At 35.6% G+C, this 20,231-nt stretch overlaps 1 protein-coding gene across 2 annotated transcripts in view; it reads right to left on the bottom strand.

Moving 5' to 3' along the window:
- Positions 1–10,341, bottom strand: part of LOC133522500 (organic cation transporter protein-like) — an 82,781-nt gene extending 72,440 nt beyond the window's left edge. Inside the window, exon 1 of one of the 2 annotated variants that reach the window (XM_061857855.1) lies at positions 9,961–10,341. The gene's annotated coding sequence lies outside the window, so the exon portion shown is untranslated. Of the gene's footprint in view, positions 1–5,817; positions 6,063–9,960 lie in introns of those variants that run through there. The other variant, XM_061857853.1, reaches the window with a different exon arrangement.
- Positions 10,342–20,231: the final 9,890 nt, after the last annotated feature.

Here is a 20,231-nt window from a genome sequence, read left to right as displayed (position 1 = left end):
ATCTCCTGTGACAGTGAACTAGTTTCATAGTTATTTAGTAGGGCGTCAACAGAGGTGGATTGCTCTTAATCTTCATTGTCCCTGCACAGGACGGGGCAGCGTGTTGTCTCCTGTTTCATTTCCTTACTTTATATACTCTAACACGTTATATTTCCTTCTTCTACCACTTTAAACATACTGTCAAGGCTCTTTTACTCATCTACCATAGACAATCTGCACCATGCACATGAACACTAATTTAGAAAGCATTTTGATTTGGACTTTCACGTTACGGTCTCAAGGTAAATCCACTGAAATTTAAGTTAGTGATAGGTACCTAGGTCAAAGTGTTCTGCCAAGACTGATTTTAGTACCCTACCTGCCATTATTTTTAACGGTACCTATTTAGATTTCCTACTCTCCCCAGGTCTCTTAAATCTCGCTGTTTCTCTATCATGGATACCTCAGATGAGCGAGTTTAGAAGGATTTTTTTTGATATAAAAGCATCACTCCGCATAGTTCGAAACATTACGCCACTAAGATTGCATTAGCTCAATCCCTCTTACTTACTATATTAGTTTATGCTGACACTTGCTACTTAGACCTTTGGAAGACCAACTCAATATGTTTAAGCAATTCCAGCAACTCTCTATTAAGTATATAGTTGCTTTTTAAATTAGATCATGTCTTCGTAGTGGCCATGTTCTCGCTACGTAGAAATCCACTACCGACGTGAATTATCATTGGTTAATCGTTCACCATTTTTGTATGTAAATCGTAGCTTACTTTCGGTTTTCGTTTTTTTTTTTTTATAAGCATGCATCCATCAGTCACCGAGTAAAAAAGACAACTTACAGCGCACGGCGCATTGTTAAACTCTATAAACTCGTCTGCCTTGCGTAATAAAATTCAAGGGAATATGTTTTACACTTAGCGGGGTTTTAGCGTGGCATTGTTGGTTGGCTGTGTTTAACTGTTGTATTATTATTCTTTTTCTCAAACATAATTACCCGTTAAGCACACTAAATAGGTTTTAGTGATGTATTTGTTACATGAATCGCAGTAAAAGTCTTTTACACAAACGGTTAAAGAACGTTAACCATGTTTAAGCATAGTAACTGTTTTTTTGTGTAGTATTTAATAAAAAAAATTGTACTTGATAAAACATATTAATAGTTTTTCCAAGTAAATGTGTTTTAGCTATGTATAACGTAAAAGATTAATTAAAATAAAAAACTGGCTAAGCGCTTTTATATTACTTATAGAAGAATAATGTAGGTTTGCGATTTTATAGTATTGAGAAGTATCAAATTATAATGCAGTTAGCGTGTTAGGTCGAGTCTGTATCTCCGTAACTACAACAGATAAAAATATGATTCCAAGACCAGTCGATAGAGAATTCATTTCTCTTTTAGAATATTTGTCCAAATGAAAACTGGTATTATGCAGCTTTGAGCGGTTTTAAAGATAGGACGGCAGTCATATAATAGAAAATATTTTTTAATATTAACCACGTCTGTGCCCACTAATTTGACTTTGTCCGATTTTCGAGCTTTTCAACGTTGATATGGAATTTGTTTCTCGCTTCTAACTCTTATAAAAAAAATCGAATCATCTTAAAGCAGTCTGGGGTCCACTTTCGCACCATTACCTAAGCAAGGCTCGGAAACCGGTTTTATAAACCGTTATCATGTACTTGGCGCAAAACCTTTTAATTTCGGTTTCGTTCGTAAAACCTTTATTTTTAAACCGGATTTTAGGAGAACCCATAAAGTTCTTGTCTGATTAACTGGTTGGGAACAATAAAAACCGGATTATTCCTAATATGTCGGTGTCTTTGTTTGCATGCACACCACGGCAGGCCAGGATCGTCGGTTTATTTAGGTTACAATGAAAGTTCGGAGTAAAACTAAAATAAACCGGTATTTAGCGCTATTTTTAAAACGGGTTCCAAGCCTTGATATTCAGTACCTACGTCTCGCGCTACAAGGGTTCGTTTTCAGGTCGAGTCATTTCGATTTCTATAATGGGTAATCAGTGATCATGTGAGGGCTCCTCTACACGATGGCCCAGCGTAGGCCAGTCTAAGGGACCCAGCTATGCGGTGGAATGAGATAGCAATATCACTTGCTCCCTCTAACGCATAAAATGCGTCCCTTGGACTGGCCTACGCTGAGCCATCAGAAAACAAAGTGTTGGACGCATCGGCCTGCACCCGGACTGTCCTGGCGTGAGTCATCCATTATCATCACTATCCCATTTAAACCGCATTACGGTGCATAAGCCACAAAGGAAGGTTTGTGCTATAACTGTAGACCCCACGCTCTATGCGGATTAGGATATCACGCATTCACGGTTTTTCTACGAAGATACAAATCTATATGTGATTTTACTCACGATGTTCCTTTACCGAAGAGCCACTTGTATTAAATACGGATATTTGTTCCTGAGTCATGGGTGTTTTCTATGTATAAGTATATAAAGGAAGATTTTGTAATTAAATTATATTAGCAATAGCTAATGACTTTTTAAGATTTTTGGATTATTTGGTAAAAACTACAAGCGAGCTTTCATACAAATTTTTGAATGCTCTCAGCTCTTATAACAATTAAAAAATCGTAAAACATCAAACGTAGGCGCATAGCTGTGGTCTGTGCTGTGGTCGACATACAACAAATTGTATCAAAATATTTTGAATAATGTTAATGTCCAGGGGGCCGATTTTTAGGGTTCCGTAGCCAAATGGCAAAAAACGGAACCCTTATAGATTCGTCATGTCCGTCTGTCTGTCCGATTCTGTCACAGCCACTTTTTTCCGAAACTATAAGAGCTGTACTGTTCAAACTTAGTAAGTGGATGTATTCTATGAACCGTATTAAGATTTTCACACCAAAATAGAAAAAAAAACAATAAATTTTGGGGGGTCCTCATACTTAGAACTGAAACTCAAAAAATCTTTTTTCATCAAACCCATACGTGTGGGGTATCTATAGATAGGTCTTCAAAAATTATATTGAGGTTTCTAATATCATTTTTTTCTAAAATGAATAGTTTGCGCGAGAGACACTTCCAAAGTGGTAAAATGTGTCCCCCCCCCCCCCCCCTAACTTCTAAAATAACAGAATGAAAAAACTAAAAAAAATATATGATATACATTGCCATGTAAACTTCCACCGAAAATTGGTTTGAACGAGATCTAGTAAGTAGTTTTTTTTAATACGTCATAAAGGAACCTTTCATGGGCGAGTCCGACTCGCACTTGGCCGCTTTTTTGAATTTCGAGTGATCGATTTCGTATAATTTCCGTCAATTTATTTTATTTTCAACATATTTCCATAACATTACAGTCGCAACCAATGCGTCATGAAATTATATAAATTAACAGCGTAAAACTACACAACAACAGTTGAGGGCCTAGCATCCATCGTCACAGAATCTCAGGCATTCCCTCCTCACAGCCGCCCATCGCCACAATCAAGTCGCACTCCGGTGTTAATGTCAAGAGCCCATTCAATTGTGAGAGAGAGCGAATCAGTGGCGAATTCTTGCGCGACACGGACTCATTTATCTCCACTACTAGGCATTTAAATTCTACTAATATAATTGAAAACGAGTGGTCAATACCACTAGATTCCCAATTTCTAGTGCCCGTATTTCTAAAATATCGCTGTTTTCCACAGATTTTCGAGTGACGAATTTGAGCGCTCGAAATTCATAAATCAGCCCCCAGAGAAGAGAATGAGGACTATATGTTTGGAAAAGGCGATTTCGCGCGGGACCTGCGATGTCATCTTAAAACAGACAACAATCGTCAAAAATCCCTCCACAAGGCGCGTCTTCGCGGCATTCGCGAAATGAAGTTGCTAAAAATGAGAATATCTGAGAATGAGAAGTCTTGCTCTGTGATTCACGAACTAAATGTGGAGCGGCTTTTATGATTGTTGATCAGCGTTAAAACAAACAGTCTTATTTGTTCGTGTGTTTGCCTCACAAACTGCAACTCATGATGTATTTCTTCGATGCGCTTCGCTGCGGAACCAAACTACACGTTGGTACATACGCCCGGCATAGTGAGAAATCATACATGTTATAAATGTGTGTCTATGTGTTGTGAGTACGCAAAACGTCAGGTTTAGAGTCATACAATCGATTTTAGGACTAGGTACTTGCTGAAATAACATTAAACTTTGCTATGAACATTCAAGTAAAATATCTATAGGTATTTATGTCTGGTACAGTCAGACCAAGAAAAGTTGGCAGCGATTTTGATGAAGTTATGACATGCACAGGATGGGCTATCAAAATCGTTGCAAACTTAGCTTGCTTGCGGTTTCGTTTGGAGAAACGTCACTTTTGACACTGACATATCCAATTCATATCGTATCTAGAACTAATTTTAGACGTGTATTAACGTTCGAATCAGGCCGTAGGTTCGTGTCAAACCGCTACTAATAGCTTTACACAGGCATATTATCAAATCTTCAAGTAACATTATATAGCTTTGTATGCTAGCTATATCACGACTCATGACTTGATATTATGTTGAAAAGCATCCTGTTGGGTATACCTATATTTATCAATTATAACTATGTTTTCTTATTGTGTTTACTATATTTAACTTACTTTACGATGTTTATGCCAAACGAATATTTTTTTATTATCAATGAATAAGTCAATAAAGAATCTATTTTTCACCACACCAGCTCATATTGGCTCTTCTACACGATGGCCCAGCGCTGGACGAGCGAGAAGGCCATGCGATGGTTATGGCTTCTCTACTCGATGGCCCAGCACTGGATCAGTGAGATGGGCATGCGATAGTAGCACGCGCTATGGAATGGGCCACGTGTCGATGTGTATGCACAATCGCTGGCCTACTTCCTTTCATATGAGGACGAAAAACCGACACCGTGGCCAGTCCATCGCCATCCCACTGCGCCATAAAGGCTCCCTTTATCCTTCAAAAACTAGACAGAAAATTGTATTTCATTCACAAGAATGGCCAAATAATCTGATGCAAAATTTGAGTTGTTTCCTCGTGGACTGGTAGAATTGACTTTTAAGTAATTAATAACGTTAAATTAGATTCGTTTTGTAATGTTTTATAGTTAATATTTTTCTCATATTGGTGTTTTTTAAGGTTTTAGTGAAATTAAAGCATCATTTATTTACTTGCGCTCGCTCGCCTGAACCTATAATGATGAAAAACCATAATCTAACATCGACTCGTCGGTATTTGGAGTTTATTTGTAAGAAAAAACTGCGTAAACCAGCGGTGGCTGGGATTTTATACACGCATTGTTTAACAGTGCAAAATTTAAATGAACAATCGAACAAAGAAAGTAAAAATAGATGGAAACAAAACGTTTGCGGAAAACTGTTGCATCATATACAGCTATGGTTAAATACTAATTATTAGTTAATTTAGTTTGATTTGATTTTAATCGCAAATAATTCTATTTTTTTATCTGTTCTAAACGAAAAGTGGAAATATTAAAGTTTTTTGAATCGATTCTTAAATATTCTGAAAGTTGTTGTCTATTTACGAATAAGTCTGTCACCAAGTTATTAAAATACTAGACTGAGACTTCTAAAATCTAGACAAAAAATATCTTTTGTTTTAATGTCAAGGGATTTTTTTACTAAGCCAATAATCACTTTCTTCTGAAATAAATAGTACACTTTGAGATGGTCTGATTGGTAGTAACCTCTAATTTTTCGTCAACGTTTACGTCAAAATATTAACTATCCACCAAATTATCAGTAAGAAATTAAAAAATTATTTCGTTATTTCATTTCCATCAATTTACTACAGAAATAAACAATAAAACACTTACCGTTTCCATTGTTACTTATTCAAAATGATTTCACACCAAACTGATATTTCGCACTAAACTATAACTTAAAATCCACTTTTCACTAAACGTATCATATTTTCCCCACTAGATGTCCCCAGTAGCGGAGCGCGCGCGCCACTGCCCCGACACATTCTCTAACGCATGCGCAAACAATACCAACTTAACCCAACACGCGGCCAAATTCGGAACTAAACAATCAAAACCAAATCTCCACACCCCGCGTACACACTAGCGCCACACGCGACTGCAAATAAAAATGTTTTGGCGATAAATATGGCATATCATGACAGTAAATCGTTCTATACGTATACACATAGCGAGTATAAAACTGTGTACCAAATAAATTTGACCCTTCTACAAATCTGTCAAACTCTTAAACTGAAGTTTGTCAGTCCAATTTTCACGTTTATGACATAATGATGTGTGAACGTGAAACATTATGTAAGTAAGTATGTTAGTCAGTACATAGTATGTTAGCTATTTAATCATAATGGTTTGCTACGCTTGGAAATTTTGATTAGGCTACCTTAGAGTAGCCATAGGTAAGGCTTAATTAAATAATATAGGGACATTATTACAGAAATTGGCTAAGCCCCACGGTAAGCCAAGAAAGCTTGTGTTGTGGGTACTCAGACAACGATATATATAGGAAGCGTGCATGAACTGTAGGAGGCAGCACAGGAGCTGTCAGATTTTTGGCGCGAGGCGTAAATGTGATGTTTATTGTTCCGATGTAGCCCAAAAGATGGCAGAACCTACTATGCACAAGAAAACACGTGACCTGTAAAAGTACATGTATATGGTTCCGATTAAGGCCACAAGATGGCAGACCCTCCAACGCGCACGGTCCCTATAATATACAAAATACTTAAATACATCCATGATTCAGGAACAAATATTTATGCTTATTACACAAATAAATGTCCTTATCGGGATTCGAACCCAGGAGCATCGGCTTCATAGGCAGGGTCACTACCCACTAGGTTAGACCGGTCGTCAAAATTAACATTAACATTCAATGAGAGCACGAGCTACGCGTAACGAGCGTAGCCGGTAAGATGGAAAAACCGTATGTAGCGAAAATCGACTACGAACAGAGAAGAGAACCCGCCTAGCGGGTCGCCGGCAGTGAATGCGTTAAATACTTTGATAAGCTAAAGTATAATGGTTACAAAATTAAAGAATGTGGTAGAATGAAAGGTAATAAGTAGCGTACGGACAGGTGGTGGTGTTATGGACACAGAGGGCAATGGAGTCGCCTAGGTATATTTCATGATTAAATGAATAACAATCAAATGATTGATTTTTATAAAAGATACGGCCCGATTCAAAGAATGAAATACGATAACGATTAAAGACGGTTTAGATAAGTTCTCATTTAAATATCGTTTGTATGTCGTATAATTGACAGAAGCAGCTCGATTCGGGCGACCAATGTCACTTTGACGTTAGAAATATCGTAGATAGATATTATTGGGATCACAGTGGAATCGATCGGATCAATTTTGACATATCGTTTTTATTGACCGCAAACCATGTTTTAAACAATGTTTTTAACAACTATAATAATGTTTTTAGAAGGGGTATTCTTTTTATAACTAATTTGTTTATTAGTATATCTTTTAATTTTAGTTTTATTTAATATTAGTTTAATTTTTAAGTAGTTTTATTTTATGGCTAGTTTAGTAATAATGTCCTATAATAAAAAAAATAAAAAAAATAAACACTTGTTGAATTGACATCACATTATATTGTCGTTTTGACGACCGGTCAGGCCTAGTGGGTATGCTGCCTATGAAGCCGATGGTCCCGGGTTCAAATCCTGGTAAGGGCATTCATTCGTGTGATGAGCACGGATATTCGACGACGCCACCGTAAGCAAAGACTCTGACATGTTCAAACTCCAACATCATATGCACGTTTTTGAGCGCAGCGTAGAGTTTCGGACTCGTTCAATCCGTTTTAATCTCGGTCAATTTGGTATTCTGCGCCTCGGTGAGTGACCACGTTTGAGCACCATAGGTCCTAAATCTTTATAAAAAAATCGTTATTTATTTATTATACGGCATATTTCACATAACCTTCCGATACCTAATTACATTCACGGCCGGCATTATTGAACATTATGTTTCTTAATACTGTGAAATTGGCCTGTAACTCTGATCATTGTCAATAATAATAGAAAATGGTAAGTAAGGTGTATTCGAATAGGTTAATTCCTAAAATCACCTGTAATTCCATAATATTAGAGTCCATTAATGGATTGGCATTTAGAACTCCTTGGAATACACAAATACACAATATAATACAATACAAATACTCTTTATTGCACACACACATTTAATATTATTTCATATTTTTAACAGATTTCAATTTTATAGAAGGAGGAGGTTCTTTACTCGGTTGTGGCTATTTTTGTATGTCCGTATTATATATATCGTATATATTACCGTATTATATATATCGTATATATTACTCCGACACCCGTGGTCCGATTTGAGAAATTCTTTTTTCCACTTTTTTTCTTTTATTACTCCGACACCCGTGGTCCGATTTGAGAAATTCTTTTTTCCACTTTTTTTCTTTTTTGACCAAACAAGCGTAATATGACCCGCTCGACACTAAGCAAACATCGCAGTCCATGGACGCTTGCAACACCTCAGCTTAAGGTGGGAATCCAGCAGTTTGCGGCACACTGGTGGAATCTCGGAATTCATGTGTTAGTATGTTTACCTATAGTAGGGTTTTTATACAGAGAGTTTTTGGTATGATCGAAAAATGGAGTCGGATTATTCGATATGATCCCTGTTTATTATTCACTAAAATCAATAGCTCTGGCCCTAGCTCTGTTGTAAAATCTGTGACACAATGTTAATAATCGTTTGTTATTATGGGGGGTCAGATTATGATGTATTATTTATTTTGTTAGTGTGAATTTAATTTTTACTGTGAAATAATGATGATTGGTTGAAATTTCGTTTGGATTATTTGTACTGTAATATTTGTTAATATAAAAATTAGTTATTGATGTGATATACATAATGATGACAATTTAATATAATTTCATAATGACATAATAATATAATACGTAATTAAACATTTGATAGAATATATAATATTAGAGTGTATAATCACATGAAAATGAGTGTGTATAACAATAAACAATGTATCTGCAAAATTTTACTATTTTAATATTTTCTCCTAGAATAACTCCTGTTTTATTTAGAAACACAAGTTATATAGGGGTCATCATTATTGTTATACCGGAGGGGTACGCTAGTCTGTAAAACAAGTAAATAATTAAAACATATATTTTACTCCCAAACGATACAACGTTTGTTTTACAACATTGAAAAATGTCTTTGGACGTCCAATTTATCATTAAAAAAAATAATTGTCTTCAATGTACGCTAATGTCATCGTAATTGACGTTACTTGTCACGCTTTAAACATAACAAAATTCGCTAAACATTGCGTCTTATAGAAAACAGCAGCCAAATAACACTAGACCCTACTCATAGTGTTGTGTTCCTGACGGTGAGTAAGGTTGCCAGAGCTCAACGAGGGGGGGTGGGTTTAGGGTCGGCAACGCGCATGTAACTCCTCTGGAGTTGCAGGCGTACATAGGCTACGGAGACTGCTTACCATCAGGCGGGCCGTACGCTTGTTTGCCACCGACGTAGTATTAAAAAAAAGTCTTAGAAAACACTTTAAAATGTACTAAACTCAATACACAAGTAAATTTTAAAAGTGGTTGAACAAATGTTGATTGGTTTGAAGAGTGCAACCTATAGTTTAATTTATCGTTCCTGTTACAGGGTCCACCCGGTATAGTACGTATAAGTATCTAAATATAAATATTATAGGGAAATTTTTACGCAAATTGTCTAAGTCCCACGGTAAGCCAGGAAAGCTTGTGTTGTGGGTACTCAGACAACGAAATATATAATATACAAATACAAATACATAGAAAACATCCATGACTCAGGAACAAATGTCTGTGCTCATCATACAAATAAATGCCCTTGCCGGGATTGGAACCCAGGACCATCGGCTTCATAGGCAGGGTCACTACCCACTAGGCCAGACCGGACATTCTTTTCTACCCAGAAAAATACTTACATCAAGAAACTTGATTCATATAATTATCCTCCTTAAAGCAGTTATCACTTTGAACTCCTTTTATTTATAAAACCGTCACTCGTTTGATAAATCTATTGTCTTAAGGATACATAATTAATTAATTAAGTACACAACTCTACACGTGCGACACTGCCGTATCTACTCACCAAACTAGTAGCCCATATGTCAAACGAGACATTTATATGCAAGTATAAGATATATATGGAATAGGTAAAAAAACTGAACAGGTTGTATCTTGTACATTATAGTCGGGATGAATCAAAGCGTGAGAATCTTACCCAGCCAAAAACACTTACCAAAACTACAGGCATACACTTACACTTTACACTGGTTAAAAAATAGGTAGAAACTGTAAAAAAGAAACTATTTGAACATTTCTAATCCTGTTTGGAGCTTACTACTAATTAAATTTTTTTATTCATAGTTTGGTTACTATATTGCAGTTATTGACATATATCTGAGGGCCTTACGGCACTAAAAATGGTGCTAGTTCAGTGGTGTCACTCACGAATTAGAGCCAATCTTGCAACTAGTTGCGACCGATAGCGCGCGTCATGCGAACTCATCAACCAATCGCGTTGTGGTGTTAGACTGCACGATTGGCTCGAATGAGTGACACCGCTGTACTCCTTCTGGCCGTTTTCACAACTGCGGTTCGCAACCAGGTGCGATTGAAGAATGTTTATTCTTTGTACAGAACCAGTAACGAATTAAGAAAGCTTGTTCTTTCACCGAAACTTAGTTGCGAACATAGAGTAAGAACTTGTTTATCTTATGTAGTTGCAATAAAAGAAAAACATTTCTTAATTCGCAACGATTTATTCGACTTACACTTGAAAACAATGACATAACATGAGTGACAGTACAATAAAATTACATAATTCAGTAACATGTATTTTGCAAATTTGCAAATTAACCCAGTTGTAAACAATTACAATATGGAATACAGTATCAGACGAACGCCTGAGTGTGAGAATTGTGTTTTTCAAGGATGTTCCATGGTTTAAGAGCCATACCTGACATCTGAAAAGCAATTTTACTTCACAAATATAATCTTTATGTTTTGCCGCATACGAGAGCTTGCGAATACCATCTTCATGCGGAGCAAGATTGGTCTGAAATAGCGGACGCAGACGACCACCTGATAGACTTTAACAGGAAGCATGCAGCGGACATAGTCCGAATAATGAAATTACCATTACAAGTGTTGAATCTGGTGGTTAACATGTTTGAATAACAATAATAAAATATGTAATAATATTCATCAGGTCGTTAGTCAGGTCAGGAGACACATTTTTTATTTTGTAATGCTTTGAATGATTAGTTTATTATTGCTAAGGTTATGCAATAAACGTATGGTTTTTGACGTTATGGTGGTGCGAGAGTTTTTAAGACATGCGAGAAGGGACGAGACGGATTTGTTTTGCGATGTGAATAAAACAAATGCAATTAAAAGTTGGTTTTTATTTCGAGGCACATCAGACTAACGCATGAAAATGACGAGTGAAATTACATTTGACGTGAGCATGTCATATTGAGTGCGTTATCACTACCTTTTAATTGTCTATGGATATTATTGTAGTGGCCAATATCCACTTGAAAAGTATGTATGCACTTCGACTAAACTGCCTGTCAGCAAGTTGATAACGAAGATCGCGAACAAAGAAGAGTAAATCTTTAGTCGCACCTGGTTGCGAACCGCAGTTGTGAAAACGGCCGGAAGGGTTTCTTGTTCGTAACTAAGTTTCGGTGAAAGAACAAGTTCTCTTGATTCGTTACTGGTTGTGTACAAAGAATAAACATTCTTCAATCGCACCTGGTTGCGAACCGCAGTTGTGAAAACGGCCGGAAGGAAACTTTTATACTTGAAAGCATCATACGTATCCCCAGGAAGAGGATCACGAAGTGGACCATCAAAACATAATGAAACATACATTTTTTCATTGGATTTGTAACGAAACAACGACGAAGAAAATTTACCGAATAATATAAAATACACAGATAATTCTGACTATTTTCAGTAAAGCAAAAGTCAAGTGTGTTTAACATTAAAAACGAAAAGATTCCACACATTGGTAACTGTATTATAGTAAACATTTTTAAGGAATAATCTTTATTTTGTTGAGCTCATTATTTGACAGCTCCCCAATAGTTGCGGCGCTGCCATCGTGCACGCTCCCATAAACATAATTAAATGACGGCGAAGTATTTAATATTAGTTTAATTTTTAAGTAGTTTTATTTTATGGCTAGTTTAGTTTTAATTTTAGTACCTATATAAATTTGTATTGCGTTGGTGTAATAAAAGTCTATGTAATTAAGTATAAATAGTTATTTGTTTTACAAGAGAGCAAAGTTGTTATTTAGACCTCGTATAGTTTCTATTTTTCTCCGTGAGCTTCTACGGATCATCGTCTTATCTATTGTTTAAAAACCGCAAAGGCGCGTGCCACTATGAAAAAAATAGTCATGCCGCATAGGTAGCGTTTATTGAATTACTATTCTATTGAGCACGGAATAAGATTCATTATGGACTAATACAGAATTCTAACAGAATAGCTGTCTGATCTCTATTGGTGCGTCTAAGGTAGGCGACTAAACGCTCTCAAACCAGCTTAACTTGTGACACTGCGATCCGAAACAAAGATACGTATTCGAAGACCTCGCTTGCACTGGTAATGCGGGCGCACGGCTAGCTAGCGCCAAGGAAGCAATGTTATGTTTCTCGAAGAGCAGGTAAAAAACAGGGCCGGATTTTCACACGAATATATTTGGGTGGTTTTACGTTCTTTAATTTCGTTGTGTAGGGGTACACGTAAAGTGGGGGTGAAATTTTTTTTTCGCTTCAACCCTAGAGTGTGGGGTATCGTTGGAAAGGTTTTTCAAAACTAATAAGGGTTTTCAAGAAACATTTTTTGATAAAGTGAATATATTCGGAGATAATCGCTCCGAAAGAAAAAAAAATTGTGTCCCCCCCCTCTAACTTCTGAACCATAGGTCCAAAAAATATGAAAAAAATCGTGAAAGTAGAGCTTAAGAAAGACATTAAATGAAAACTATAGCGGACATGATCAGTTTAGCTGTTTTTGAGTTATCGCAAAAAGTTTTCCCTTCATAGTAAAAAGACGTACTTTAATTACTGGTACTGATTATGCAAATTTGCCTATTTGTGTAACTCGGGTGAAAGGTACCATTTCATCCCTTGGTCACAGATCATATAATACTAGTACAGATACCCAATCCCATACTAAAAACGCGCACCGTCCTAAGTATCCAATACCTGTAGGCTATTTTTTAGTTCACAGTAACGAACTAGATGGCGCACGGAGCTAATAAAACTCTCACAACTAACATGCGTTGAAATGGCGTCGAAATACCTCTCTTGCGACATCTGTTGTAGCTTTCACGCACTAAACCTAGAGGTCACATATATTGTTAAGGTCAATTATTACTAGATGGCGTTTCAGATATCGATGACGAAATTAAAATTTATTTACAAATTAAGTCAAATTAAAATTTATTTACAAATTAAGTCAATTTACAATTATGATGTCAATTATAATTTAATGTTACTTTTTTTGTACTGTAAATAGAAGTTTGATTTGGTACTTTAAGACATCAAAGTTTCGTTACAAATCACAAGTCGTGTTCTTATCGCTTAGCTTGCTTCGGCGCGACGAGCATTCGAGTAAACCAGCGTAACTATGACTTTTAGATACACAATAACGCATAATCAAAGAGGACTATTATGCTGGTTTGAAGGTATCTAGTACCTGGCGCTTCACGATAGGGCAGAGAGAACACGGCATTAAGCGGTATGATTTGTTTTAATAACTCTTGGCGCTAAGCGTTGCATTGGTTGCTCGGCACGTGGCCTTGAGAGGCCCAAGGTTGCGCTTATACAAATGATTTAAAACGATCGTCAAAATCGAAAGTAAAACATATGCGCATATTCAATAAAAAAATATATTGGTACCTACCTAGAGATATATTAGGCAGTATTGTCTTAGATTAATTATGATATAAAAAGAGCATGCATACAGGAAAGGAATGAGATTTTTTAAGGATGATCAATTGATAATTTTGTATTAAAAAATAAAGGCCACCACTTACAAAAAATAGGTACCTAAATATGGAAGTGTCTCGTTAGACAGTTTACGCACTTGCGATTTCCGTATGTGGCTATAGCGTGATAAGTGCTTAAGAGGAAAGAGGACGGCCGGTTCTCCATACAAACGTAGTCCCCATTTTCCTCTCTGGATGTTGACATTTAGGAAAATATTTTTAAGTAATTTGATGTATATTAAACATACCTTGTCTTTTGACTTTTTTCGATTTGCGAAAAATAGATTTCAGATTTCATACAAAAATATTAATGCTTCTAACTCTTACGAAAAAACATCGATGCGAAAAAAATCAAACGTAGAGGCATACTTGTGGTTGATATACAACAAATTGTGTCAAAATATTTTTGATAATGTTAATATCTAAAGAGAAAAATGTGGACTATGTTTGTATGAAAAGGTGATTTCGCGTGCGTCCTCCACTTTCTTCTTAAGAGGGAAGTGTACCACGTGATTGTCCATACAAAAAGAGAAAAGGTTTTTCCATGATTTAGTAGTATGTTATTGACACAATGGCAAACTAGGTTCATAGGTTTCCTATTTTAAATGTGCAAAACCAAAAAAAAAAAAAATTTTTTCAAAAAAGCGAAACTTATAAACCTACTTGAAGCGATCGACATCAAAATCAAAGTGATTTGTTAAGATTTAGTTAGTGGAAATCATTTTCTCTCGAAATGGAACTGCATAGAAAAATTACTGTTATTTCGTTAGATTCAAAAACTATTCCTCCCTCTTAATAATCCCAATTTCAAGTGAAATTATAAGGTTTAACATGACTTTTTGACGTGACTCATAGGGAGAACATATTTTGATTTATTCAGGAAAATTAGGTTATTGTAGGTATTTAATTTGTTATGCTATCATTATCAAGCATCAGAGTGCCCAGCACGAAGAGCAAAATTTCATCAACTGCTATAAAGAAATTTCGATTCAGAAATAAATTTTAATCCGTATTAACTCCGTATCGTCTGTATCCGTATTACTTATTATATTTAGTAAGAGGGTGGGGGGAGGGGTTAATTACGTTGAGGGGATCAGGGGGGTCAAGCTGAATTCACCGAACCAGTTTCACCGAAATTGAAAAAACCGGGAAACCCAGGTTTACCGATTCCGATTTTTTAAATAAGTACCTATATAAATTACATCTTATACCTTTAAACGAGCAATATCTTGTATATATATATCTGTGAGCTCGGAAACGGCTCTAACGATTTCGCTGAAATTTGGTATATGGGGGTTTTTGGGGGTATACAATCTATCTAGATTAGGGAATGCAATAACCGGGCGTTTTTCATTACCGGTAATTTACCGATGCGAGGTCCCACTAACCGGTTAACCGGTAAATTACCGGTTATACGTTTATGAAATAAAAAACATTGATTTTGCATTATTTTCGTCAGTAACCTTTAAAAGTAGTCAACAGCACGTTATAGAAACATCGAGAAAACAAAATAATGAAAATAAACCATAAACATTAAACAAGATATATTTACTAATCATGTTAAATAAAAAATCAAACATGTATCATTTCAAAGCGAAATGAACTTGTACATTAAATAAGCAACATCAAACTTTTTTAATTCTTTAAAAATCGCAGTAATCAAAGGGTAACAAAAATTATAACTAAAGAGTGACAGTCGTCATTTAAATGTCATACAAGTTTGCATTTACACATCTATCAATATAATATTGTTATTAAAGTAACTGAAACCGTAATCAACATTCATTAAAATCTAGTAAATATAAGAAAAAAAAATTTAACAGCAAGATTAGTTTCATATCATTTTAACACTAGTTACTTTAAAATTGCACTTTAAGAGGCCGTTATCGATTTTAGTCGCAAAAATGTCAAATTGATAGATTAAGCGCATGAAATTGTACACCTTTTGTTAACTATTAAAAATGACAAGTATTGGTTTCTTTTAGCACGTCTTGTTATCTTTCATTATAATAAATATTTTTTTTTTAAACAGACTCACGTAATTAGTAATGTGTTTTTTTCTGATGAACGTTTAGGTAAACGCGCGAAAAGCAGTGATTTTGTCGATCTTATTTGTAAATTTCGTTAAGTTTGGACTGCTAAAAATGGTAATTTTGTATTACACATATCCTGTACTTCAACTTTAATAAACTACATTTTTGTTACTATAAATTTGAAGTAGTGTAAATGAAAGTTAGACGAAATCAATTTTCTCCAGAAATTACTTCAAAACAAGTGACAATTTCTCTGAAAATTTACTTAATTTCAACGTAATTTTGATACTTAAACAATCTACAACATTTGCTGAAACTGTTCTTATACATCATTTTGTATAATTTACTACCATAATTTATATGAATTTTTAAAAACTATCCCTTCTCGTCACCTATTACCGGGGACGCACGCTTGCGACCTCATTATTAAAAGGCAAGATGAAAAAACGTGCTAATAGAAACCAATACTTGTTATTTAGATATTACGTAACAAAAGGTGTACAATTCCAACGACTATATCTATCAATTTAAAATTTTTGCTCTAAAATCGTTACCGGGCTCTTAAGATAGGAGTTGGAATCAGGAACATGTCATCATCAGATCATTCTGTTAATTATATATAAAATAATTGCGTTTGTTAAATATCTAGGCGATTAATTAGAACGTTGCTTAGACATTCGTGAACGATATCTTGAACACAAGTAACCAGCGGTAGAAAATGTTCTTTCGCATTCTACACTTGTCGGACACTACAGACTAAAACAAAGGACACTGAACATAGTAAGGCGGGTCGGGTAGGGGTGGCGAGAAGGGAAAGGGCGAGGAATTAGCGACCACTCATTTGTCACAAAACATTGCTTCCTAAATAGTTCCTACTCCGACGAGATCATAAGATGCAGAAAAGTAAGTATTTTAAGTGTCTCTTCGTAATCGTAAACCGTAGTAATTGTTTTTTTTTTGTAAGTACGAAGACATAGATAGGCTAATTCAACAGGTTTTTACATTTTTATTTGCCTATACAACGTTCGGTAAATTCCCGGTTACGGCTGGATATTACCGGTATTTTACCGACTGTAATATTGGTCAAATTACCGGGTAACCGGTTAACCGGTTAACCGGTTAGCATTCCCTAATCTAGATTAGTCTTATGTTTGGGAAAACGCATGTTTTCGAGTTTTCATGCGTTTTTCTTGCGACGCAGAATATGGTCGCTAATTTCGTGTTGCCAGCCACTGTCCTTCTGGTCCAGCGGGTTAAGACGCGGACTGCTAAACGAGTGTTACGGGTTCGAATCTCGCCCGGTGACTAACTTTTGTTTTTTTTTATATGTTCAAGTTTATATTATGTAATTTTTTATTGTTTTAGACAAGTTTAATTTAGTAAGAAAATGACCTATGTAATAAGAGAAATTGACAATAGATGGCGTTACTCTGTGACAAGTGCTGTAAAATGGATTGTAAATAATAATAATTGTCAGTTTACATTTTACTTTTTAAGTTTATGTAGATTATCACCTATACACCACCATATTACAATAAATAGTTATAACCGAGCAAAGCTCGGTCGCCCAGGTACTATATCATAATATGAGCTAGAATGTTTAAAAAGGAGTACGGATTTTTACAGATATTTCTTAAAAACTCTTTATTCAAATATGGATCGCTTGAAAAAAACTAGGTTTCTACGTACCGTACCTACCTTCCCATCGTTTCATTATCTGATTTGTGCACTACCTAGACGACAAGAGAGACGATTAGCGCAACTCGCGCTATTGAACACTGTGCGAGTTGTGCGGATGAACGAGCTTGATTCTGAACGGGTGTTGCTTTGCGTGTTTAACATTCTAACATTGCAATAAAAAAAGCGTGTAACGTTTTTTTCCATAATTTTAAATTAATAAATATAATAATTTTATTTCGTATTTATTTTATTTAATTTTTTAACCACCAAAGTGTGTTTTGTAGCTTATTCAGTACGGCTACCATGAGTTGGCATTTGACGTTTACGCTAGCGACTGCTTGAACTTGATCGCAGTTTATCTCGCTTGCATTAAAGTAGGTATTGGTGCGATCGAGTTCACGCAGTCTGTGGCGTAAAAGTCAAATGTCAACTCATGGTAGCCATACTTGTCCTATCATGTAAATATTTTTTTATAATTTTTGATAGATGATATAAACAGATTACCTATTCAACATATAAGAAAACATCAAATTAAAGTCACTGGAGCGCGTCAGCGGGTAGTCAGTCGCGCACCATGTATCCGAAAAAAAGAAAGAAAGAGGAGGGGAAATAATAAGGGTAGGTATGTTAATTTACATGGTCAAGTTGGTTTTTAAAATGTAAGAGAGTAGCAGGGTCACAAAGTTACAAAAAAAAAAACGTGACCTGGATTTACTCGAGCGCGGTCGGTCTTTTTTTTTGTTTATTTTTTGTAAATGTAATGAAGATTTCTTATTAGAAAACAATCAACTTATAACGTTCGAGTTCATTATTTTCAACTGACCGAAAAATATACGGGAATACCCTCAATACCTCTTTAACTCCATTAAATAAATAAAAATCTTTTTTATTGTTCAGATTCTTGCCAATCAATCAGGCGCGGATACAAGATTTGGCTTAGGGGGGGGCCATTTTGAGAAAATCATATATTTTTGCACAGAAAATAAGGTAAAAAAAAATTTACTCAATTTAGTAATGTGAGAGCCAGGGTTTTAGGGGGGGGCCATTGCCCCTATGGCCCCCCCCTTGTATCCGCGCCTGCAATCAATTCAAACTATTAAAAGTTAACTTCATGTTAAAAATTTACATTGTCGTACAAAAGGCAGTTACACAATGCAAAAGGCAATTATGTTATAATTTTCCGTATGAATACACAACGTAAGCAAAATAATAGACTAATAGATAATGTTTTTTGACGTAAGTCGCAAGTATTAAGACGATTGTCGGCCCAATGCCCTTGAGCGTCGGGGCCTCGGAGCGAAGCTAAGCGCTCTGTCCCCGCGACAATCTCATGGCTCATGACGATCGCACGCAACGACGTTCAAAGAATAAGATGCAGTGCAGAGGCGCGCGGGTGGCGATACGAGTATACTCGTATTTGAGTATCATCTTTTGCAGACGTTTTGTTGTTTGATATGAGTAGATCATGCATTTGGTGAAGGTACCGTAGTAACCTCGCAGTAGGACACACACACAAAATACACCATACACCACGAATTATTTATGATTTTGTGGCACACTTCATATATCCGTATCGAGTGTGGTTTAATAAAAATAATAGTTTTTGGTTTCTATGAAAAAGACACGCAAATCAAAGTTGTAATTTTAAGATTTTTTGATTGAAATTGGGTTTACGTGCATTTTTATGCTAATCTATGAATTTCAGACGATTAAACATGAAACGGCGCCCGGGGCATGTTACACCGATACTAACTTTTCATATTAAATTGGCGGCTTAGGCCGGTATAAAGCCGTTTGAGTAAATGTCCTGTTCATATCTCGACGACAAAAGCGATTGTCAGCCTTATATCTTACATTATTAGTTTCCAAAATAAAATTAATTTCGTAGAGTAGAGTATAATTTCAGAATTGCACCACGTTCGGAGGCATTCGAAACTAAGGTACATAACAGTGATTTTTTTTTCTTATTGCGCAAATAAATATTTATGTTGCCGAACGCCGATTTTATACTCTTTTTTTTACAATCCTAGAAAAAACTAACCACGTTTTAATAGGTAGTTTTTTAATCCTAAAAATTTTATGGTTTCTGAATTTAATCGATTAATCATTTTAAATTTAAAAAGAAACAACTATCTATATACAACGTAAATAGATAGCCTATGTAAATCAATTAATTATATTTTTTTAGGAATCGAAATTTATTACAAAACTCAAAATTCGAATGCCTATATGTCCGCGCATGTTAGAAAACACTTATTATACATATATTTAAAAAAGCTTTCTCAAACACAAGTGGAAATAGTGTCATTACGTTCATAACAATAAGCTGCGAAACACCATGTTTCGCGCGCTAAAGCGAGTCACAACCCAGCTTTCTTCAGTTATTTATTCTTTGGCCGCAATTACTCCGATATTATAGCACTTGGGAAATGCACAAGCATTCATAGTGCAAGGAAGGCACGGAGCGACAAGT

This window comes from Cydia pomonella, chromosome 11 (assembly GCF_033807575.1).
Source record: "Cydia pomonella isolate Wapato2018A chromosome 11, ilCydPomo1, whole genome shotgun sequence".
Lineage (NCBI taxonomy): Eukaryota > Metazoa > Arthropoda > Insecta > Lepidoptera > Tortricidae > Cydia > Cydia pomonella.
Note: the sequence above shows the minus strand (reverse complement) of the source record. Positions and strands in the feature narration are given on the sequence as shown.